The sequence below is a fragment of the Pezoporus wallicus genome, unplaced genomic scaffold (genome assembly GCF_028554395.1).
Source record: "Pezoporus wallicus isolate ANWC-B61680 ecotype Strahan unplaced genomic scaffold, APGP_CSIRO_Pwel_v1 contig_3858, whole genome shotgun sequence".
Lineage (NCBI taxonomy): Eukaryota > Metazoa > Chordata > Aves > Psittaciformes > Psittacidae > Pezoporus > Pezoporus wallicus.
This window is the reverse complement of record NW_026638754.1, coordinates 1,386,119-1,408,587: the sequence shown is the minus strand read 5'-3', so window position 1 is coordinate 1,408,587 and position 22,469 is coordinate 1,386,119. Positions and strand designations below refer to the sequence as shown.

General features: G+C 37.3%; 1 protein-coding gene across 2 annotated transcripts in view; it reads left to right on the top strand.

Annotated features, from left to right (window-relative positions):
- Positions 1–13,394: 13,394 nt before the first annotated feature.
- The window catches only part of TFEC (transcription factor EC), a 61,408-nt gene continuing 52,333 nt past the window's right edge, over positions 13,395–22,469 (top strand). For both annotated transcript variants that reach the window (XM_057412188.1, XM_057412187.1), the window contains exon 1: positions 13,395–13,522. The gene's annotated coding sequence lies outside the window, so the exon portion shown is untranslated. The remainder of the gene's footprint in view (positions 13,523–22,469) is intronic.

The window sequence follows — 22,469 nt, the reverse complement described above, 5'->3', positions numbered from 1 at the left end:
CTTCTCCAGGCTGAACAGCTCCAACTTTCTCAGCCTGTCTTCATACAGGAGGTGCTCCAGTCCCCTGATCATCCCCGTGGCCCTTCTCTGGACTTGTTCCAACAGTTCCATGTCCTTTTTATGTTGAGGTTCTCTTACTATTGTCCAAAGACAATTTTTTCTTAATGTGAACTATAACACCATCTCTTAGAGATGAATGTCACTTGTGATGAATGCTCAACATTATCCAGTGACCCATTGCACCAGGCTCTTGGAAGTCTCTGTGTAGTAGGTAACCACTGGGCCTTTCTTCTTGCTTCTCTGGGTGCTGTCCATTGGTAGGACAAGATGAACTGGTAAATTTGATGTCTTCCAATATCTAATAGAAAGGATTTCATGTTAGATGCTGTGTTATAATTATCTAGAGTATTCAGAATATAAAAAAATTTTCTACAGTAGCTTTGCAATAAAACAATTGCAGCTTCCCTGCAGACTGGCTAAAGATTGCCATTAGCAAACTGAAAGATCTGGGACTAATTCCAAAGCCCACTGAAAACAATTTTACTTTACTGAGTTTTATTTTCAGTCTACAAAAGCAGCATTTTTAGGGTTACAAAAAGAATCATTCTGTTAAAAAAGAAACCCAGAACTCTGAAAACATTTTGAAACCATTCCAGACACTGATACTTCCACTGATGCTGATCAAACATTCTGCTGATTTGTATTTAAATCATTATTAAAAAAGCATACCACAGAAGGTATTATTTTGGATCATAGGTAATAAAATTTAAGGGGAATCTAGCTCTTTAAAGCCCCATGTCTATGTTAAGAAAATTGAACACATAGAAGAAAAAAAAACAAACAAATCTACAGAAAATGCTTTGTACTCTTATTTGAAATCTTTATACAAAGAGAGGACTCCATGTGTACAGGCCTATTCTAAGCACACTTTCTACTGAAAGAAATGCTGATGGCATATCAGGAGTGATTCCCTCACTGCTGCAGTATAGTTAATCGGCCACTCTTGTGATAACAGCAGTATTACTTCTAAAAATGTGATGACCCTCTACAGATAGAAACCTCTTTCTCTGCATTATGCCCATTGATTCAAAAAACAATAGTAAAACACTTCTCTGTGGAACATGGATTTGAAAGAAATGACACTTAACTGGAATTTATTCTCAAAAATGGCAAAAGAATAAAAAGAGAATCTACTTGAAGAGGTAGGTTCTTGCCTATCATTTTTTCCTCATTATTTTGCATAACTATTAAATATATATATATATATATATCATCCCCCTTCATGTATACATATATCTGCCTAAATTATCTTGTATATGTATGTGTGAATGTATGGAAGTGTATAGAAAAGTCAAAAGCTGTGAGGGGTAACCCATCATCACTCCATTGTGAAAGGCACAGTAAATGTGCACAGGAGGAGTCAATGTGTGCTACCTAAGAGTCTAATCTGGCTATTCTTAATGGATCAGCAAGTTTCATTACAGAAAAAAATGATTCCTTCACACATAGTACCTGGTATCAAACAAAGAGTGTATGATGGCTGTTAATGTATTGTGATACAGAATTCACCACATTCACACTTTTATTTAAAACAAGAAAGCTAGTTGCTAGAATTGACAGACTGGTTATTGTTGCAGAAGGTAGACATCCAAAATTAAGCTGTACCAGATATGTCTAGATCAGATGCTTACATGAGGCACATTAAGCTGAGATCCTCAAAAGGCCTAAATGACTTAGAAATGTAGTCCCCATGACATCAAATTATTAATGAATGCCAAAGTATACAGCAAACAGTCAAATATATAATTTTATTCATTCAACAATACCTAGATCTCTCTCCTGTGTCAACAACATTCATGTAGTAAACCTGAACTCCACTACTAATTATTTTTTCTACATTTATTTCTCTCATAGCGGGAAGATGAAAGTGGATTTTCTCTAAAATTCTATGACTTTTCTTTAAATATAGTATTAGTCTCTTATGCAGTTTCCTTGTTACCACTGTTGGCTGTATGGAGCTGTTCAGTTCACTAGCTTTCTTTGCAGCTTTTAAGTTCTTCATGCATGTTAGTTTTGCAGAAAGTATTTCTGAAATACTCATTTAAAAAAAGAATTTTCCCCAGTGAAGTAATATATAGTGCCCTTCAAGACTTCAACAAATATATATTTTTAATTCAATGTGTTTCAGTAAGCAAGTTAGTATAATTCCTATTATTAGATATCAGTCAGCAGCTAGATCATAAAAGACACTGACAGTATGTTTAAACACATCCTAATACTTCAGAAACTTAATAAAAGGATTTGATCCTTTCTTCACCAACTTGAAATCCATTTTAGTGCAGAGTGATTCATACCTGATTTTCAAGTTTTTTTCCTTTTTTTCTCTAGTATTTTAATGTCAGTGTTTTACTGCAACAGTTTTTTATTCCTGTACATGACCTTGCCTAAAATATTTTTTAAATTTTCTGACTGCTATTTACTACATATTAAAACCTCTGAAATCATATTCTTAATCATATCAATTCTTACCTTTCAGTTAACATTAACATTTGGGAGTTGTTCCACAATAATTTTTCACTTTAGGCAAAAATGCAGTGTTTTTTCAAAATAATAATATTTGCTTAAAAAGTATTGTTACTTCCGTATTATCTCATCTTCATATCATTGTAACAATGTGGTATTGTAGCTTTTCTGGGATTCAATGGATACCATGGTGACTTTGTAACTTCTCTGAAGTCAGTTGTGAGTTTTGTATTTCGGGTAAAATAAATCTTAAATTTCTATCAAATTAGATTCAATAACTATGTTTGATTTTCATTTTGTAAGGAAGTATATTATGCTATAGTATATTCCTTCTGTTATCTCCCATGGGGATAAAGTCTGTGGTGGTTCTTCAGGCTGTGTTTTATTAAATAAATAAGAAACTTTTGAATATGCCTTATAAAGCAGTTTATGGGGAGGCTGAGTTTCAAAGTGTCTTCAATCCCAAGTCATCAATATCTGATCATTTTCAGCTTCCTGAAGAAATGTGCTAATTTTTGATGACAGTTGCCATTTGTTTGCTCATCATCAAACTTTCCTTCCTTCCACCTCAATAGTTTTTGAACTTGCAGGCCAATTTCAACAGACATGCCTTGAGGTGGCATGGAAATCCACAGGTAGGGAAAAAAAGCATAAATCATACCACAGAGAAGGAAAGCTCTTAACGGCTCTGCAGTCATGAGCAAAGGCAGCTGGTGTATGTGGGCTCTTGGGCTTACATGGGGCTCTGGCTAAGGAGCTAGTGTGCTGCAAGCTCCCTTCCCAGGCAGCAGATGGGATCAGCCCTTGGAAGGTGCGGTGTGGTAACCATGAGAATCCAAAACAGGCTAACAGAATCCTGTGAAAGAAAGTTTGAAGGGAAATATAATAGAATCCATAGGAAACAGCACTGTACCGATTTCACTATTCATGGACTAGCTTGTTAATATAAAACATTCAAATTATATTGTGTATATGTAGCATTGTCATGAGAAAAGGGAAAACTGCTGCATTTTATTTACCAAATTTCTTCAGCTCACACTCACGTTGAGGCTGATAGTCTGTATCTATTTTTGTACTGCAGGTTGTTAACGTAGTGTAACAAATCATTGCTTTTGTCTGGTGTGTTTTTTCAAACCAGGTTTTGTATTTAGTTGTGATGCTTACAGTGTTCCACATATGAAAATAGATATCCTTTTCCTCTGAATACTTGAAGTGCCTCATTTACTTCATCAGAGTCCTGTGCAATGCAGAAAGTTCATGGAAAATACATAGCAATAAGAATAATAATGGTAATAATAATAATAGTTCCTGTAAATATTATTCAGGCAAAGTTCCTAATCAGTGACAATAAATTAAAAGCAGAATAGTAGGTTTTTGCCAGTGTTAAATAAAATAAGCTGCTAATTAGCTAAGGGAGAAGATCTAAAAATAAGATGCACTTGTCTGGGGAAAAGCTCAATTTCTGAATTTCTTTACTGAAAGGAAAGAGATGCATTAATGTGACTAGATTCAGAATCATGCAAAATCCTCGTTGCATTTAGCAGACAGCTAACTTTGGACAGCAGCATTTTAAACGAATTTAAGAAGAAGGTTGATATAATTCTTAATGTATCTTATTTATTTCATTACTGAGAAGATATTTGTTTCCAGTTTGGAAAACCGGGTGGTTTTAGACTAATGATGCTCAATTCATACAAGGTTCAGTTACTCAGGCTGAAGTCCACCAGGGCAATATAATTTACATACAGTTAAGAATTTTCTCAAGCAATTTTGTTGCTGTTTGTACTTTTCTTCAAGTTCAAATCAATTGCTATTGTAGGGAATTAACCCCTATTTCTGTTCTCTGCTGTACTCCGTATCTAGTGCAATTTTAATTTACATCATGGCTCTTGGAGGTCCTTTAGTAAAGTGTTCTGATTTAGAAGTTAAATGTTAATCTGTAAACTGTAATAAGCCTATTTACATATGAATTTCTGTTCTTCCTTATTACTCAGAGAGGAAATAATTTACATTTAATACCACTTTATTTATACAGAAAGGAGTCTAGAAAATATCCATACTTAGCTACCAAACAGGAGATGGGACTTCTGAAAGACCTGTGCACTGGGCTGCTCCTGTGGAAGTTGTAAAGAATAGGTATTGACCTCAGCAATAGAGCACTTTCAGAAGCCTCAGCTGTGACTGAAGGAGCTTGTAGTCGGAAGTTATTGGACAATTCTGGTTTCTTCAACCAGATCAGTGCCCCAGTGCGCAAAGCATTATACAGACATAGTGAATGACTTCCTTAAGGGCCTTACAGCTAAAAAGGGCTTTATTGACAGAAAGCACATCTTAGACTTCTGAAGTCTCAATGTCAAATCCAGGAATACAGACAAATGTGGAGATGACAGCAGTAATCATTCAATACAGATACTTAAATTGTATGTTTTTTTTACGTGCTATTGGCAATGCGTTACTTTTCTACACTAAAAAAGTAGTTGGTGCTATATCCAAAATAAAGAACTGCTCCTTGAAATAAAGAGCTGTTCTCAGCTCTGGGGTTCACTTAAAGAAATGGGGACGGGGGTTCTGGAAAGTCCTGAAATATTTCTGTAACAATTAAATTCTCCTTAAAGAATAGGACTCTGTGCAAAATATTTTTCCTTCAGTATAGAAAAACGGTATTTAGAAATTTGGGTAACTGATGTATAGAAATTATCTGGTGCACAGTCTCCAAGTTCTCCTGTCTTGTCCCGAGTGGGCTATTTCATCCCTGCTTGAAATGATATGATGTGATTCAGGAGGGTGAGGCATCCACCTGTGTGGTCACATGCCCCCACAACTGGACATTGTATGATAGTACCTTAAATCAACAGCGGTATAAGTAGTCATGACACCTGCTTCTCAAGTGAGAGAGGAGAAAGCAGTGGGATAAAGCAGCCACCTGCTGAGCTGCATAGTCTTCTCTGAGCAGCTCTCTGAGATTAGATCTTTGAGAACCAGAGGTCCTCCTAGCCTCCTCTGCCTGGTGAAGGTCCTCAGCACAGTGACTGATCACACAATATGTGGTGGCTTCCCCTCTTATGTGGGCATTATCAAGGGATTCAGAAATTAGAGGCTACTTTATGGATTTGATGTAAATCTCTGTCTCTCTAAGGAATAACTCTTTAGTAGTATTTTATCCTTTTGAATTTTTAACTTTACAGTAGAACAAGACCAACTCTGTGCCATTCACTCAAGGTACTTTCCTGCTTAAGAGTTAGATAACATTCTCCTATTTCTATAAACTGTTTTTTGAAGAGAAATGACTTGATATCTGGTTTATCTTAATTACATATTAATGAGACAGGAACCTTATGTTTGGTCTATTTAATGAGAAAAAATGTCAAGTCATGGAGTGCAAAAGATCCATATTTTATGCATGGGCACAACCATGCAAAAATACGTTACTTATAAAACTCTTTGGGGTTTAGTTTTGATACTAGTGCATCTTATGAAGCCAAATTTGAAGTGGAATGCTTAATAAGTATGAATTCATGGGTGATGAGCTTTGCATTAGTCCAGCCAACGGGTCAGTCTAAGTGAAGCCAGAGTTCGTAATTTGTTTGGACTAACAGAAATATTTTGCACACCATTCACTTGAAGATGGACCTTGGGTGATTCTGAATACATATGCAAAGTATAACCCATTTCACAGAATAGTGATTAATAACTTTTTGTTTGGACTTTGTATACAGAAAGAAACACCACCTTAAGCTTATTTAGATTCTTGTTGCAGAAAAATGAAATCTATAAACAAACTTTCTTTCTTTGATCTTCCTTAACTGCCCTATGCTCCTGGGTGTTTTACAAATTCTTATATAAGATTCCTGTAATTATTGAGCTGTTCTTTTGACCTGGTTGCTTGAAGGATATTGGATTTCTGTTATCTGAAAATGGAGATTAGCAGTCAGATCACCTGAAGCACTAAAACACTGCTATTTTTTTTAAAACAGATTTATTACAAAATCTCCTCCCTCCCTCCCCCCCCCCCCCCCCCCCCCCCCCACCTTGGACTTCAGTATTCACTTATAACTCATTGCAATATCTGTTTGGTGCAGTTTGAGGATGACATTCCCGCTGTAAAAGTTTACTGAGCACTGTCTGTAGTACAATGTTAGAAACTAACTGGTATCTCTAAAAAAATAATTACTTATGTACCTAATATAATAATTTAAATTAATTAGAGCATGTTCTCTGTGGCTGCTGTTTTCTGGTTATTTCAGTGACTACTTTCTTAAAGGGCATCCTGTCTGTGCATACTGAAACTCGGAGCATTCTCCAAGGACCCAGTTTTACATCTTTTCTTTAGCTTCCAGCTTTTCAGGCAGTCATTGATTTCACAGTACTCAGCCACATGGCAGTGACTATGAAGACCTAAAATTACTGACATCGTCTACAGTGGAACTACTTAAAAAGTAGGGTATACCTAAGTGTGAATAGGCATGGTCCTGACTGTGCCCTTTCTGATTTGTGGCCCCAAACTATTGTTCCAAATTCCTAATTTTTGAGGGTTGTAGGAGCAGGAATGTAGGTATCTGTGGTAGCAGATTAACAAACATAGAATTAGTGCCCAAACCCAGGAAGCAGACATCTTTCTAATTCTTGGTGAAAATGAAGAGAGTCCTAAGCGTGCATTTTCTGGAACTGGAAGCCCTTGAACAGTTACTGACTTTGCAAACAGGAGCTTGGGCTTTGACCTTACTGAACAGAAAGTATTTATGTCCTTTTTTTTTCTTTCTTCTCCTTTGTATTCACATGATTACAATTTATTCCTTTTCTGTTATGACATTTTTGACATGGAAGTATTCCTTGCACTAATATTGACAAAGAAATGTGATATTTTCTTTTTGTTAACTACAAAACTAGTCCTAGAAATTGTCCCTTAAGATATAAAGTGATATCTACCTCTCATTTCAAGAAAGATCCTTTCTGACAAAAATGAAGGGTGGGGAGGGACAGGGAGAGGAAAAATGACATATTACAAAATATTTCTTATTTGCACATATGCAATAAAAGTACTAAACACTATTCTTGTAAATAAAGACGCAAGCATGCGGGGTCACCAAGACCAGTGACCTCCACAAAGAATGAAGAAGACAATTGTAAAACATGATCTTTCCAGTTCACAAATATTCTTCAGCCTCTGTTGTACAAGCCTGAGCGAAAACATTTTAGGCAAAGCTTTAAAAGAACCTGGAGGACTGTACAAAAATGCCAAGAATTGGATTAATTGGCATAATACAAGGTGGCTGGGCACAGTTGGGGAAAGTGTCAGTGTAGGGAGAATCCCCACCAAGTAAGACTGTCTGTGCAATTAGCTATCTGAACTCTAACCCTTCCAGAATAATTAATGAATAACAGAGGGGATCAAGACAAAGACACAAAGTGATTTGGTGGGTGCTAGCAAGTAATACATCAAAGAATGCTGGTAATTGGCCCTGTGGCTTTCATTCTTTGCCCTATTTCTTTCAATTCATTGACTCAAAATAATGGGTTCAGGTTCATTATCAACAGGTTTTAGCTGCAAGAGCACAACACTTCAACAAAGCTATGATTGTAGCAGTGCTGGTGGCTAAGTAAAAAGTTGTAGACTGTAGCACACTCCCTTGAAAAGGAAAGTAGCAGCATAGTCATAGGCTTTGTCTTACATGAAACACTTCGTATTCAAGAATTTGCTCTGAGCTTTCTAAGACTTGGTGTTCACTGAGGTTACAATGCTGGAATACAGTTGGTATGGGCAGGTATGTATGACTGCTTCAAAACCTATTGCAGCAGTAGTATCTATATTCTGTTCCTTCAGCTGTAAGAACTGAAATAGAATTCTTGACATCATATGTCACATGTATGTGACATTATCTGCATACTAATGGAGACAGTTTAGAGCCTTTCCTCCTTCCCTCCTTCCTCCCCCCCCCCCATTTTGGTGGCATTGAAATAAAAAGAAAACTTATTATTTTTAATCTGTAAAAATATCTTCCTGATTTGTAGGATTTTACAATTTTATTTGTGAGGGGTGATTTTTTTTTTTTTTTGCCAAAATCAGAAATGAAATCTCCACTCTTCTGTTTTCCTGTCGCAAGATGTTGATTTAGCTGATGAGGAGGCATTTAGTTAATTAGAATAGCTTTTCAGAAAGAATAGGAGAAGACCTGAATAATAGAGCAGTCATCTTCAATGAGCGAATGATGTGTATGTTTGCTCTGCTGTCTAATTTTGCCATGATTGTTTCTCCCTATTTACAGGTTATAGCATATGTTGTTATTTTATTACCATCACATTAAATACTATTGCATTTACAGTTAGAAACTGCTCTTTTGGTTTAGTATTTGAGAAACTTGAGAATTATTTCAAAAAGACATGTTTGTGAGCACAAAGGTGTATAAATTTTTTTTTTTTTAAGTTAAGAGATGTTATTAGGAATTTGGGCTCACAGCAAATACACAAAATGGTGTAACTATTTTAAACACCAAAGCGTGCTCCAAATTCTTATGGAAACCAACCTGAAAACTTCCCATTATCTCTGACAAGTCTGTTAGGAGGCAGCTGCTGGTGCAATTGGCTAAGTCTTACAGGTCAGATTCTGATCTCCATTATATGAGGGCCTTTTTGATATAGCTTGAAAAAAAAAAGTATGTAGAATTTCATTTCAAGAGGACTATATTTTTAAATAATGAAATCATAAAATAAAATCTTAATAAAGTTAGATAAAATGTTTCTGGCACAACTCGTGGCATTTCATTTTTATCTGAGTCACGTTTCTAAGAATAACAATTATGTATGAAATAGTCAAATAAAGGTATGATTTACCAGTGTGTAAATACAGCTATAAATATGATACATACCCAGCAGTCTTCCCCTTGCCTTTAAAAGCACTCATACTGTTTGAAATACTGTTGTCACAGATCTGTGCGCTTTGTTATTATCTTCTGTCATGTAGATTCCTCTATTAAAACATATATTTTATCTATAATTTTGTCTGTGCCATGGACAAAAGTATTCAGGTTCTGGAAAAGATTTATTAGCATATATTCTAAGTTGAATAGCTGTTTTTTATAAATTCTAAGTAACACTTCTTAGAATTTGCTAAAACTTTTAAATATTTGTAGTAGAACACTGCTTGGAACTGGAAACAGTGTTACAAGCCTAGTGTAACAAAGCTGTTAATCAGAATGTTTTCTTTCCTCTTTCCCTGATTCCAGCTGGTTTTAGTAGAGGTTTTTAGCGTATATCTCAGCATGACAGAAAATATATGAAATGCTTTGAGACAATTTCAGGATTGTTGTTCTTTTAAGTTTGAATTCAAGTACTTATGGAGGCTTTTTATAGCACTGAGGAAGTCTTTCCAACTGTTCACATTAGGGCGTGGATGTCATAAATACATCATCCCCACAGTAATTAATGTTAAAGATGGCAAGCAAACGGTAAACTGTGATTTATGTTAGTCTTGCCACCGTTTTATGTTGTTAAGATGAATATTTAAAATTATTTGTTTTTGAAGAGCCATACTCACAGTGCCTTCTGACACACGTATTATTCAAGATCCTGAGTTAACAGAATAGTGGTCCCTGAGGTTCTCACACTTTTTCAGAAAGTTGCTCCTCTCTTTGTATAATTTTACCTTCAAGTGAATAAGAAGACTTTGGGGGAGAAGGAAAATCATTATTAAAAATACACTCAGACTTGATCAAAATAACTTTGATGGCTAGAATGGTGAGAACAGTCATTCTCTTCCTTTGACAGGTATTTTTTGGTCTGAGATTTGAGGGCACTAATATTGATTTAGAAAGCTCTGTGGTTCAATTTTAAATGAAATGTAAAACTTTTCCATTTTCTCACCTTTCAACCTCCACAAAAGAGCAGCAGCTTTTGCAGGGAAAAGCTGTATTCTCACTTTGGGTATCACAATGCATTTATGATGTAGGGCTTATCTAAACAGTTCCCCTTTATGTGACTGGGAAAGAAAGCCTGTATTCATTTAGGGTTGGAGTTCTGACTGTAGCAGCTGGATACAAATCTGGATCCCAGGCTGCAATTTGGGACCTGGGCCCCCTTGAAGTCATCTTTTCCAGAAGGTACCCCTTGCTTTTCTCCTCTCTCCTGGAAGTGACAATGGTAGAAAGGTAGAAATGGTATTCCCTGCTCTCTCTCTTCTGCAAGCAGCTGTGCCCCGGCACCCACTCCTCTCCAGAGAAACAGCCTCAAGCTGAACATGCCTGGGCAGTTGTTTGGACCTTATTACTCCAAAGAAGGTTTCCCAGAAACACACGGGAAGCACATACTTTCTACCCATGGTGATCAAAATTACCCTTATACACTAAAAAATGGTTTGGGTTTGATAACAGAACTACCATATAAGGGAAAGGCAGAGGAAGAGAAGCTGAGGGCCAGACTTGTCTCACAAATGCACTAAGTTCCTGTCTTTTAGTGAGAACAGGAACAACTCCAGGCTTTTAAGGACGTTTAACAGATGAGAATTAGAATATACCCAATTGCATTGCTTTCTGATAAAAAGTACATGAAGGCTGCAAAGGAGAGGGGAGCCTTGGCTGCTGAAGGTCAGTTCCTGTTTCAAAGGCTGACCTCCTTTGAAAAGAGGTCTCGCTGCCTAGTGTTCCCATAGGAAGGGAGCAAGGGGTTGGATCCATGCTGGCCTTCAGTCAGAGAAGTGCTGAGCTTCCATTCAAATCAGTGTTACCTGAAAAAAAAGGCATTTCAGCATACCCTTAGGTGTCTTTGACTAAACACCATATGCTTTGTAAAGCACGGCGGTCATTTGGCTGATTTTATGTGCTTGAATATCTCAAAGGCTGTAAACTTGGCAAAATACAGACTCCTTTTAGACATAAATTTTTATCTTCATTTGGTGTGGTTTCACTTGGCCTGTTATCCACTGCACACTGCCTTAACAGGACTATCAGTAAAAAGTGGCCTAATTGGGTTTGGAAAAGAAAATCATGTATTTCTAAAACTATTTACTAGAAAGGGACAAGCATAGAACAGCAAGAATCAGACTGAAGGAGTGCAAACTTTGTTTCTGAGTTTTATTTCTAAGGTGTGTCATATACTAACTTTATTACCGAGCCTCTCAAAGAGATGATATTTACAAGGGCAAAGCCTTCTGAGATTCTTAGGTGAAAGGTTTATGTAGCATGGAAATATTACAATAATGACATTTTAATGTAATGATTTCTCTAACAATGAAAAAAGCGAATGTCCATAGCTTGGGGAGGGGAGGGAGCTAACCTCTGTTATAGATGTTTGTACTTTGGAGAAAGTGCATTTCTTAAAAAGAATAAGGAACTCAGGGAAATGGGTGGCAGGATGCTGGAGGGCACAGGGATGCTGAACAGATAGTTCTGATCAGCTATTTCTGATGGAATTCAGTGGGGTGGAAGCCAGAAACAACAGGGAACACTCCAGGAGAATGTATTAGATATTGTATCTGCCAACATGTCACTGGCCAGCTAAGAAGAGCGTGACTAGTCCACCTCTCCCCTAAGGCCAAGCTTTCAATTTCCATCCCCTTGGTCATCCTGACCTCCATGATGTTTTTACATCACTTGCTAGAATTTTCTCTGGCTGGAGGTCCAAATAGACTTTCTGCTGAAATGCACACCCCCCCATTTCTGTGCACATTATCTTGTTTATGGAGCCCTGAATCCATCTCAGCTTTCCAAGTGTCTGTGTCCCGTGGGGAGCTGGGCTGTCCCCGTCTAGAGCAGAGCTCAAGTGAAATCAAATGCAGGTCTGTGATTTTTATTTTTTTTTAAGTTTTGCAATGCTGTGAGAATAACAATGACTTCTTCAGCAGTTTTAAGAGAAAGCAGCTCTGTTTCAGCATCTGGGGTGGACAAGTCCAAGTGTTTTATCTCTGTGTAATGGTTTTTGTCCCTGTATAACATTTTGATATACTGGACTTCTTTCTTGCTTAGTGAGATCAGAGGCACTATTACCTCTTTTTTTCAGTATTATTACTAAGAATTGTGAGCTGCTTTTTGAACTTCAGCCCCCTTTGGTTTTGGTTTGTGCAATGCACAAATGTTTTAGCTTCTTTCAAGTGAAGAATAATTAAAACAGGAAAATACCATGCTAGCTGTAGGTCATCTGTCATTGCTCATGGATCCTAATTCTTGTCTCTTGCGAAGGGTTAGATGAACCTTTTACTCTGACCTTACAGAGAATGATACAGTGTGAGATAAAAAGGGTGTTTCCCAAACAGGACTCAGGGATGTAAATCCCACCTTTGAAAATATTTGATGTGAAGATTCAAATATGCCCATAGCACTTGCAACAGTTGCAAAACCTGGGTTTAAAAGAGACAAAATTGCCCCCCTGAAGGCTTTAACATATAGGCACCACTTTAAGAAATTAAAGGGTTAGGGAACTTAGTGTGATTTCAAGTTATTCATAATTTGGAGGAAACTATTGCATTACAAAAGCCTATGCTGATTACAGAACTTTTTAATCTCAGTCTAAGGTAAACATATCTTCAACATCGCATACACCTGAGTTGCCCTTTTAAATACCCTAAACCTTGATCCATATTCAGGGCTTCTTTTCTCGAGTCTCCCTGCTGTGATGAAAGTATCATCTCATCTCGTATTAATTTTGTCTCAGTACACAGAATCTTATTATGCTATAGCTTTTGGGGAAGGTTTTCTCATATATTTCAGAGAATTTTAAAGCTGTTAAAGTAATAGCTCAAATTTCCACCTCACTACCAAAATACAGGTTTCATTTGTGAAAGTGGTGTTACACAAACTTTGCCCTGAGCAATTGTCTTTAACAGCCATCGAAAGTCAAATATAGAACCACATTTCTAGTAGTTCCTTAAGAGGAGAGAAGAGAACCTTGTCCCCACCCTTCATGGGAAGGAAAGCACGTTCTGTGAAAACTCTGGGTGCTCGTTTCCCTCAGCATTACTGATCTCCAGCCAGCCAGTCATGTCTGCTGCCCTCAGTATGAGTAAGGAGCAAAGGTAAGTACAGGGACAGGCAAGGACCTGCCTTCAGGGATTATTCTGCTCCTTAGTAGTGGGGACAACTAGGTGTCAGAGTCTAACCTGGGTTCAGGGACAATAGGAGAGGGTTCAGGGCCTTGCATTGGTGGTGGCAGCCCTGGGGAGAGCCAGAGTGCCCATCCCTGCTTGAAAGGCAGGACTCCAGTTCCCAGCAGGGGCGTGTGAGAGCAGCAACTGCACAACAGGGCGTAATTGTGTAGTCACTAATAATTGATTTTAATGCTCGTGTTTTAACTGCCATTGAATTTGCAGTGTATTTTTGTGTCAGGACCTGGTTGGGTAAAAAGATATTTTCAATGGATCTGGATTTGGACTGCATTACAATTAAATTATTGTACTTATATAGCCATAGCATTGCAGCATAGCTGACCGGGTTTAAGTTAGACTGTTAACTTAATAAACTGCTTTCTGAGGAGATAAGAAGATTTCATTTCCCTGCTATATAAAATTAAATTTGTTGTACTACATAAAACACTATATATTCTTTACAGCTTATTTACACAAAGCTTCTGTTGAGTTCAGTGGAAGTTTTGTTGACAAATTCAGAGCAAGACTGTATTCAAATAATATTCATATCACACCCTATTTGTCAATTTTGCAGCTTACACCTTCCCTTCATCCATTTTATATTTAATAATGAAATTATGGAAAGAACTATGGGGACTTTAGCAATCATGTATGTACAGATGTTGTGTCTATGTATAGGCATCTATATTCACTCACAATTAAACTCTCCACCAGAAAAAACTTGATTGATGTAGACAATTTGTACCGAGGGGAAAGGAAAATAAAACCAACTGATCTAAGGTAAAAAACAATAATGTCCCTCTGTCCCCCAAACCTATAATTGCTATTTGGTATCTAAAGAATTTAATCATACGTGGTTTTTTGCCTCCACAGTCATGGAAAAATCTCTCAAATCTGAATGTCAAAAATATAGATGAAATTTCAAAGCCTGAAAGTGATTTAAAAACATGGTCTACAATAACATCAGTGGGGACTGGCATTCTTGAGTCACTTTCATGGTTCTCACAAGAATATCCTGAATGTATAATTTCACATCAAAGTCAATATGCTTCCTGCAATGCTGAGGGGAGCAACTGAGTTTTGGAGAGCAACACACAAAGGTATTCTTGTAGTACTGTGGCAACTGACAGGACCGAGTACTAATTTAGATGCCTAATTTTAAATCAGGGTTAATGAAAAAAAAGCCATCCTTATTTATCCCAGATTGTACTATAATGCTGTGTATTATAAAGCTGAACCCAGGACAAGCTGCTTGTAGTTAGTTTATCTTTTGTAAGTTGCTCTGAAATTTTGACATCTGGGCTAAGCCAGTTGTCATTGCACAGAAGCAAGGTCATAGCACCATCGACCCACCTGTTTTAGATATAATCAGGACACAACTCCCCAGTTTCATCTGAAACTTGTATTCTGGAATCACCATGCATTTGTACAGAAGAAACGGCAAAAAAAGAGAAAATGGTAACAAAGTTAGATTTGAAAACCTACTAAATACTCCCCAATCTCAATAGTGCCCAACATTTTTGCTGAGTGGGAGAAGACAAATGTGACCATCAGTCTTGGGAAATGACACTTGCTTACTAAAGATGCACTTATGTAGTCCACTCCAGGGTAACTGATTGTGTTGGATGGATGCAGATGTGAGGGTGTAAATAATTGTAAATAAAAATACATTTAAGAAAATGCAAACTGGAAGTTTCTAAACCAGGTCAGTAAAAGCAAGGTTATCTTTGGGCTGTGATTTAACCAGCTGTGTTGTGTTTTAATCCATCACTCTAAGTTGCTTCACCTTTATAGAGTTGTACTGCCACTGTACAAGACTACATTTTCTCTAGCAGTTGTTTTGCCTGCACCAAATGAGAAAGGGAACATCTCTGTGACGATCCTTTTGCACACAGGCATCGAAGTGTTGTCTTACTCGAGTGCTGCAAGCCACCCTGAAGCAGTAAGTGGTGAGCAAGTGGTCAGAGGACCAGGATTTGTTTCAGTCATTCTGTTATTTTTGGAGGCTTCTTGAGACTGTACCATCTAGAAGATAGGCAATCTTGTCTGGGTAACGTGGTCACATCTGCATGTAACTGGCCTTATTCTAAGGGCACGAATTCTGCTGAGTCATGCAAGCAGGGGAAGCAGCATAAGGCTGGGAACTGAGCAAACTCTTTCCTACAAGCAATAATTATACCATGGTTCAGTAAAGGAGCACTTGCAAACCCAGGCACAGCCAAGCACAAAATAACCTTGCTATCAAACAGCCGTACCCATTGAGATCTACTAACTTTTCGTCTCAGCAGAGACTATATAGATGTGTTTGATGTTTCTTTCAGGAAAAAAATTAAGTGTGGGCTAAGGAGAAGTCACTTTTCAAATCTCAGGCTACACTTTTTATAGGTGATACTTTTTTTCCTAAGTTTCACACGATGTTTCACAGCCTCCCTACTTCAGGGGGTGTTGAGCTGCCCACCTGAACATAAATGAATAAATGGAATCCTCCTCTTCATCTCCCTGCATGGCTGGATATGCTGCAAAGGCTTCAGGGGATGAAATGAGATATTGCAGCTGGAAATAATTTTTCCCTGTTTGTGTGTTTAATGAATTGTGACTTTGAAATGAAAAGTAAATCTGCTCAACTAAAACAAATCCAACCAAATTCAGATAAAAATTTACTTAGGCTTGCATTAAGTATCTAAATGGCCACAAAGGCTGCATTAGAGAGATTTCATCAGCTCTCATGTCTGTGGCCAGAAGCTGGATGTCTTAGCCTGAGTTACTAATGCCAGCTTGCCTTTGTAACAAATGGAGCAGAGGAAAGAGCTCTAGAGACCTATGTGAAGTTCTCAGCTACTTAGTCTATGGCTAGTCAAACAAATCACATCCTGGAGTTTTCTCAGGTAGACGTGTCAAACTTTGAAGTGTATAAACTCGGGCAAGATGAATTCTGACAGGCAAAAATGCATGGCAACAAATAGGGCTTGCCTTGAAGAATTTATCATTTATCTGGGAAAGGCAGGCAAAAGAGCAGCAGAGAGGTGGCAGGAATCAGCCAAAGCAACCCAGTCCCTTGGTCATTCGATGGGAATACACCCTTGCTGTCCCGGGACAAAATTCTTCACCATATATCTTGGATCTATTTTAATCTAGTGTATATTAGTAATTTTGTCATGCTCCTCTGAACTTCCTGGTTAAGTCAGAGTCTTAAGCAACAGCTGAAAGCCTGAGGGTGGGGTGGGGAAGCAGGGAAGGAAGGGTGAGAGACTTCTCCCACTTTACAGCCTAATCTGAAAAAGGAAGTGCTGAAAGTTTTGCAAGATAATCAGACCCTCAAAAAAAGTCCAGCCTGTTTTACAGCCAGTTTCAGAGCCCGTTTAATGGATGCAGTGAGCCAAACACAGTTCCATTGCAAAACAGTTCAGCAATGGACTTTATGCAGCTGATCTCACTTGTTCTGATTTTAAAATGGCTAAATAAAATTTAGAAACTTTATTTTTACTGATTAATATATTAATTGATGATGACAATGCTATAAGTGGAAATTCACAATTTTTAGCGTATGTGTTATGGGTTGGAAATATGGAAATAAATACCTTTCGGATCACTTTTCAGTTTTTCTTTTCTAAATTTCTATTGGCTAAATGTAATAAATACGCTTGATAAGCATGAAATACTTGTCTAGTTTTGGGGTATTTTTTCAGAAGTGTGATTGCTTTAGCAGCATCATAGATGTTATGTGAATGTAAACACAAGGTGTCAGTGGACTATGATGACAGTCTTCAACATTAGATGTGTCTCATGCTGGGAAAAAAAGAAGGAAAGCAGAAAAAAAACAAAATAGTTTCAAAATCAGGCAATTCACTAACCAACTGAAACATGGCTGAGATGTGGCAGACTCAAAAGATGAGAATTAGGAATTATTTGTAGAATGAAATGAAAGAAGCTGATAAAATTTAGAAACATCACTATTCCAGATACTTACTTAAACGAAATTTAACCTGTGAATCAAGTAGATTTCCCCTCTCTGTTCTAATGTGAGTGTTCTAATGAAAACCATGAATGTTCTTTTTCATCTTAGCTTTCTCTACTCTTCAGTCTCTGGGCCTGACATCTATTTAAAAAAAAGTCTAAAAATAGGGCTGTGAAATATAATGACTTTGAGCAATAATGGCATGACTCAGACTACTTTTTCTTAGAATCCACTGTCAACTCAGACTAAGGGTGGCCTCTGTTCAGTTTTAATTGCTAATATTAGGCTATTTGTCTTGCAGAACTTTGGTAAAGACAGCTCAAATTTTTTTTTTGTATAAATTATGATACATTATAAACTTTAATTAAAGAGATCCAGATACTTAGCTACTTTATCTCAGGATTTAATGAAATGAGTTATAGCAAGTCATGATCACAGCCACTGTGACCAGCATACAAAGATAAGGATCATTGTTTACCTTCCTCATGTGAGAGAACTCCAAAACCACATAATTGACTGCATCTGTAGCTTATTAGCATTAATATATATAATGATGGTAAAACAAAGCCTTAGCATTGCGGCATAGGAAATTTTCAAGTTCTGGTTTCATAAATGTTGCAGGATCTTTAGGGTAGCGTAGTTCCTGCTGCTGGCATTTGGGTGCTTGAGACCCCATTCAAAGAGGGGTGCCCTGAAGTAGGTGGTGATAGCTGTGAGGCTGGCCACAGCAAGAGATGCTGTTTTAGTCTGTTTATTTAGGGAGCCACAGGCAACTGGGACTAGCTTTGCCACGTGTGCCAAATGCCCCTGTGGTGTTTTCTGCTCTCTCTCAGAGTGGATGGTGGTGGGGCTGCTGCTCAGAGCCCATGATCTGTTCAGCACCTGGAAAGTAAGTTACTCTTTCTTAAAAGAATCCCTGAGAAAAAAACAGAACCTAAATACTGGCTCTTCCAGTATTTTTATCCAGTATCTTTACTCCTCTTGCTTGAGGAGTAAGTCATTTTGGAAATGCCTGTGGCTTCCACAGATAAAGGGAATGCATGTGTTGCCTTACTGCCTACAGATGTTTGATTAGGTCTGCAGCTTCTGTGTTTTCTATTGAAGTCCTTGGAAAAAAAATGTCCAACCTATTATAAACAGCAACAGGAATTTTAGTTTATCTTCATAGTTACTGAAATGATAGCAAGTTAAAATACTCTTACATTTTAATCATACTTAATTAATAATATTTATCTTTTACTTTGATGCTCCTGGCTCCTGTTAATTCTGCAAAATGCTGAAAGGGTTAAAGACAGACTTTAACACCGTAACAGGAAGGAGGATCTCCCCCTCCTTCAAATCATATTTAAATGACAAAAGGTTAAAAAGAATTAACAGGGTCAGATCCAAACTGTAGGTTTCCTGTTACATTTAATAATGTAAACTCATACATAATAATAAAATTTAATTCTTGTAAATTCAATTTTTGGAATTACCATAATTATTTATAACAGAAAATTATTGAAACAACTGATTTTCTGTTTGAATGTTGTTAAAAGTTGACTATTTTTATGCACAAACATTTTTCTCTCAGATTTTTTTATGGGACTTTAATTTTAAAGATCTTCTTTCATGTTAGTTGTATTAACTTCATAATTTTTTCTACATTGCTTTTTCTGAATTCATACAATTTCAATTAGGTTTTATTTTAAATTTTAGCTGAGGAGAAATTATATTACTTAGGTATGTTAGGGAGCTGTGCGAAAAGTTTGGGACTATGAGGACAATCAAGATTTCATATTTGGAAAATATCAACAACTTTATTAAATGAAATTAAATAAGATAGCTTCAAAACTACATATTCAGCAGCTACTGAAGGCTGGGAATACCATTGCTTTTTTGCTCCTTTTAATCAAACAGGTGCAAGGAAATTTGTCAATGAAATTAAAATATTGTGTAAACATTGTTGTTATTTAAGATTTTTGAACATAACTATATATGCCTGTGGGATTCATCACTACAGATGAATGACTTTGTGCAAGTGAGGATTATTCATAATTGAATGTTATGGAACACTGAAGTAAATGTCTTCAGAGCGCTCCTATTCAGAACTTTCTATTTCACCATCACCAACTGTCCTGGGTTCAGCAGTAGCAGTCATTTTTAATCCTTCTTAGTAGCTGATGCAGCGCTGTGTTTTTGACTTTTGGCCTGGGAGCAGCGCGGATAACACCGGTTTTCAGTTGTTGCTAAGTCATGTTTAGTCTGACCAAGGACTTTGTGAGGCTCATACTTAGCCAGGGAGGAAGGGAAGCTGGGAGGAAGCAGAGACAGGACACCTGACCCAAACTAGCCAAAGAGGTGTTCCATACCAGAGCACGTCATGCCCAGGAGGTAACTGAGAGTTACCCAGGAGGGCTGTGTGGCTGACTGAGTTTAAAACACAACGCTAACTTTCAGCTTGAAATTGCTAGTCACTGACTTTCAGCTCAGTGAATCTCATCGTTATTTGGATTGTCTGTATGGCTGTTCTCACGATCATGTAATTTCTCTTCCCTTTCCTGAATACCTGAAAACTGACAGTTTGAGGCAAGTATATAAGTTGGACTACTTTTTCTCATTGTTAAGTTAGCTTAAGTTGCCTGAACTAAGCTTGATTTGTCCAAAAACATAGGAACTCAAGGTTAAATGACCAAACCAAATTCTGATTAGAGATGTTTCTATATATATTTAATTAATAAGACAGGATTAAATAGACATTCACAGTGGTGGAAAATGGGATATTCACAATGGTGAGAGTGAGCAGGCAACCAAACTCATAATTTAAAACACACAAAAAAGGCAGACTTTTGTCTCAGTTTGAGGAGAAAGCTGATGTAGGAATATCAGTAATCATCACACTGATTTTTATCACTTTTTCATTTCAGGGTATGAAAAATACATGTTGAAGATAATAAGTTTGAGTAGTATAATAACATAGCGACTCAAGTGCATGGATAGTTTTGAGATAGGAGCCACACTGAATTAGGAGTCACTGTGCCTTTGTATGTTTACCATAACTCCTAGATACTTTTAGAAACTCTATCCCTGTTGACATACTTGTGGGAATGTAAAACGTTACATAACATTCTGGATCTAAACTAGCCCATAAATGAACAACATTATTAATTTTTGTTGCTCTTGATCTTACTGACTGCTGCTGTTTCAGAATTCCTACAATGAGAGATTCAGGTCTACAGATGTGCTGTATTTTTGAAAAATTGGCTGCATATATTAACTAGTCCTTTAGCCATGTAGTCGTATTGTGCAAATGCTGCATAAGGTTGTAGAGGTAAGCCTTGGTAATTGGATAACTGGTGTTCCAGGTGGTAAGCAAGCATTTGCTCTATCTGCCTGCGTTCTTCCCACAGCTGTTTCACTTTCATGAGCAAAACAATTCACACACACAATTACTTTTATCTTTTGAAATGTTGAACATTTGGTGCCAGCCTACATAATGCTGGCTATTATAATGCCTTCTTTTTTTTTATGACCAAAAGATTCTAAATATTCATAAAAAGTTGACATTTCATTAGCTGTTGCAGGTGTAGGAGTAAGCCTACAGAACGGAGTATCATGCTCTCTGCTGGATATCTCCATGAATGTTTCTAAAACATGGCTTCCCACAAGCACAGGGGACCATATAGCAAGGCAATTAACAGGCACTGAATGTGTATTCCCAGTCTTTCATTCCTGCTCCCTTTCTTCTTAGTTCAGAGCTGTATTTATTATTACTTCTTTCATAAATCTATGAGGTCCTAATCAAGCACTTGAATAGACAGACAGAAATGGGTGTTTGTCAAATTTCTCAGTCCTTTTGACTCAGTTTTAACAGGTGTTTATATATATTGGATTTTTACCAGTGTTACAGAAACTACACTTTCAGAGTTTATTCCAAAATCAGAGTTGCACTGCAGCAGCTCAAAAATTTCCAGTCATGTTCAAAAAGCAAGAAATCTGCCACATTGTAATGCTGGTGGCTATATAGCATGAGGCATTTCTGGGGTACCACAGGCTCTTACGAACAGCATGGCTATTGAGTGTCCGCTCAGGGCAGCTGCATGCATCAAGCAGGTTGCAGGTGCTGGCCTGCCAAGATGAAGGGAGGTAGATATAAATGGTTATTATGGACTGGAACCTTGTTTCATTAGTTGCTTGTGCTCTACTGCTACTTCTTTTTGCTGCTATAATGCAATAAATAAATAACAATAAGGTTTAATGGACAACTTGGCCTGGTGACCTTTTTTAGCGTAAATGGGTGAAGAGCTTATGATGAGAGAGTTAGGATGTGCAAAAATCATCATGTATTTGGCTCATGGAAGAGCTATTAGGAAGAAAAATCCATAAATGTCACTGTAGTGAGCATTAATCAGTCTGGGGACCTGAGGCATATAGGCAGATGTCTTGGTTTTCGCATGAACTTCAGAGTTATGCTTTCAAGAATAATAACTACTTTCTGAATTTTGGCCTCCTGACCTGAAAGTCTTCTGCTCTCTGGCCATACAGGCATTGTTGTCAGCCTCAAATACACCCTACATTCTGTCACATCCTATCATGAAAAGGAGAGTGCCTGTATTCAAAAGCAAATAAAAATGACACAGTAAAGATCAATCATCATATTTTTCCCTAAATTCTGTATTTTGCAATAAAACTCTTGAGGCTTGTGATTCTGTCCATTATTTCCAAGTTCCAATGCTAATTTTTATCCATAGCTTTTCACTTTCACGTGAATTAGTAGCTGCTTTTGAACATACAGCCTGCAGGTCAACATAATACGTTGTAAGAGATGCAAATAGAAAGCTTAGCACCCCTACATCACCCTATACAGAGCAACACACAGTGCATCGCTGAGGGGTGAAGCAGACTTGCAGAGTGAACATAGTGATGGTGAACATTTGTTCTTTC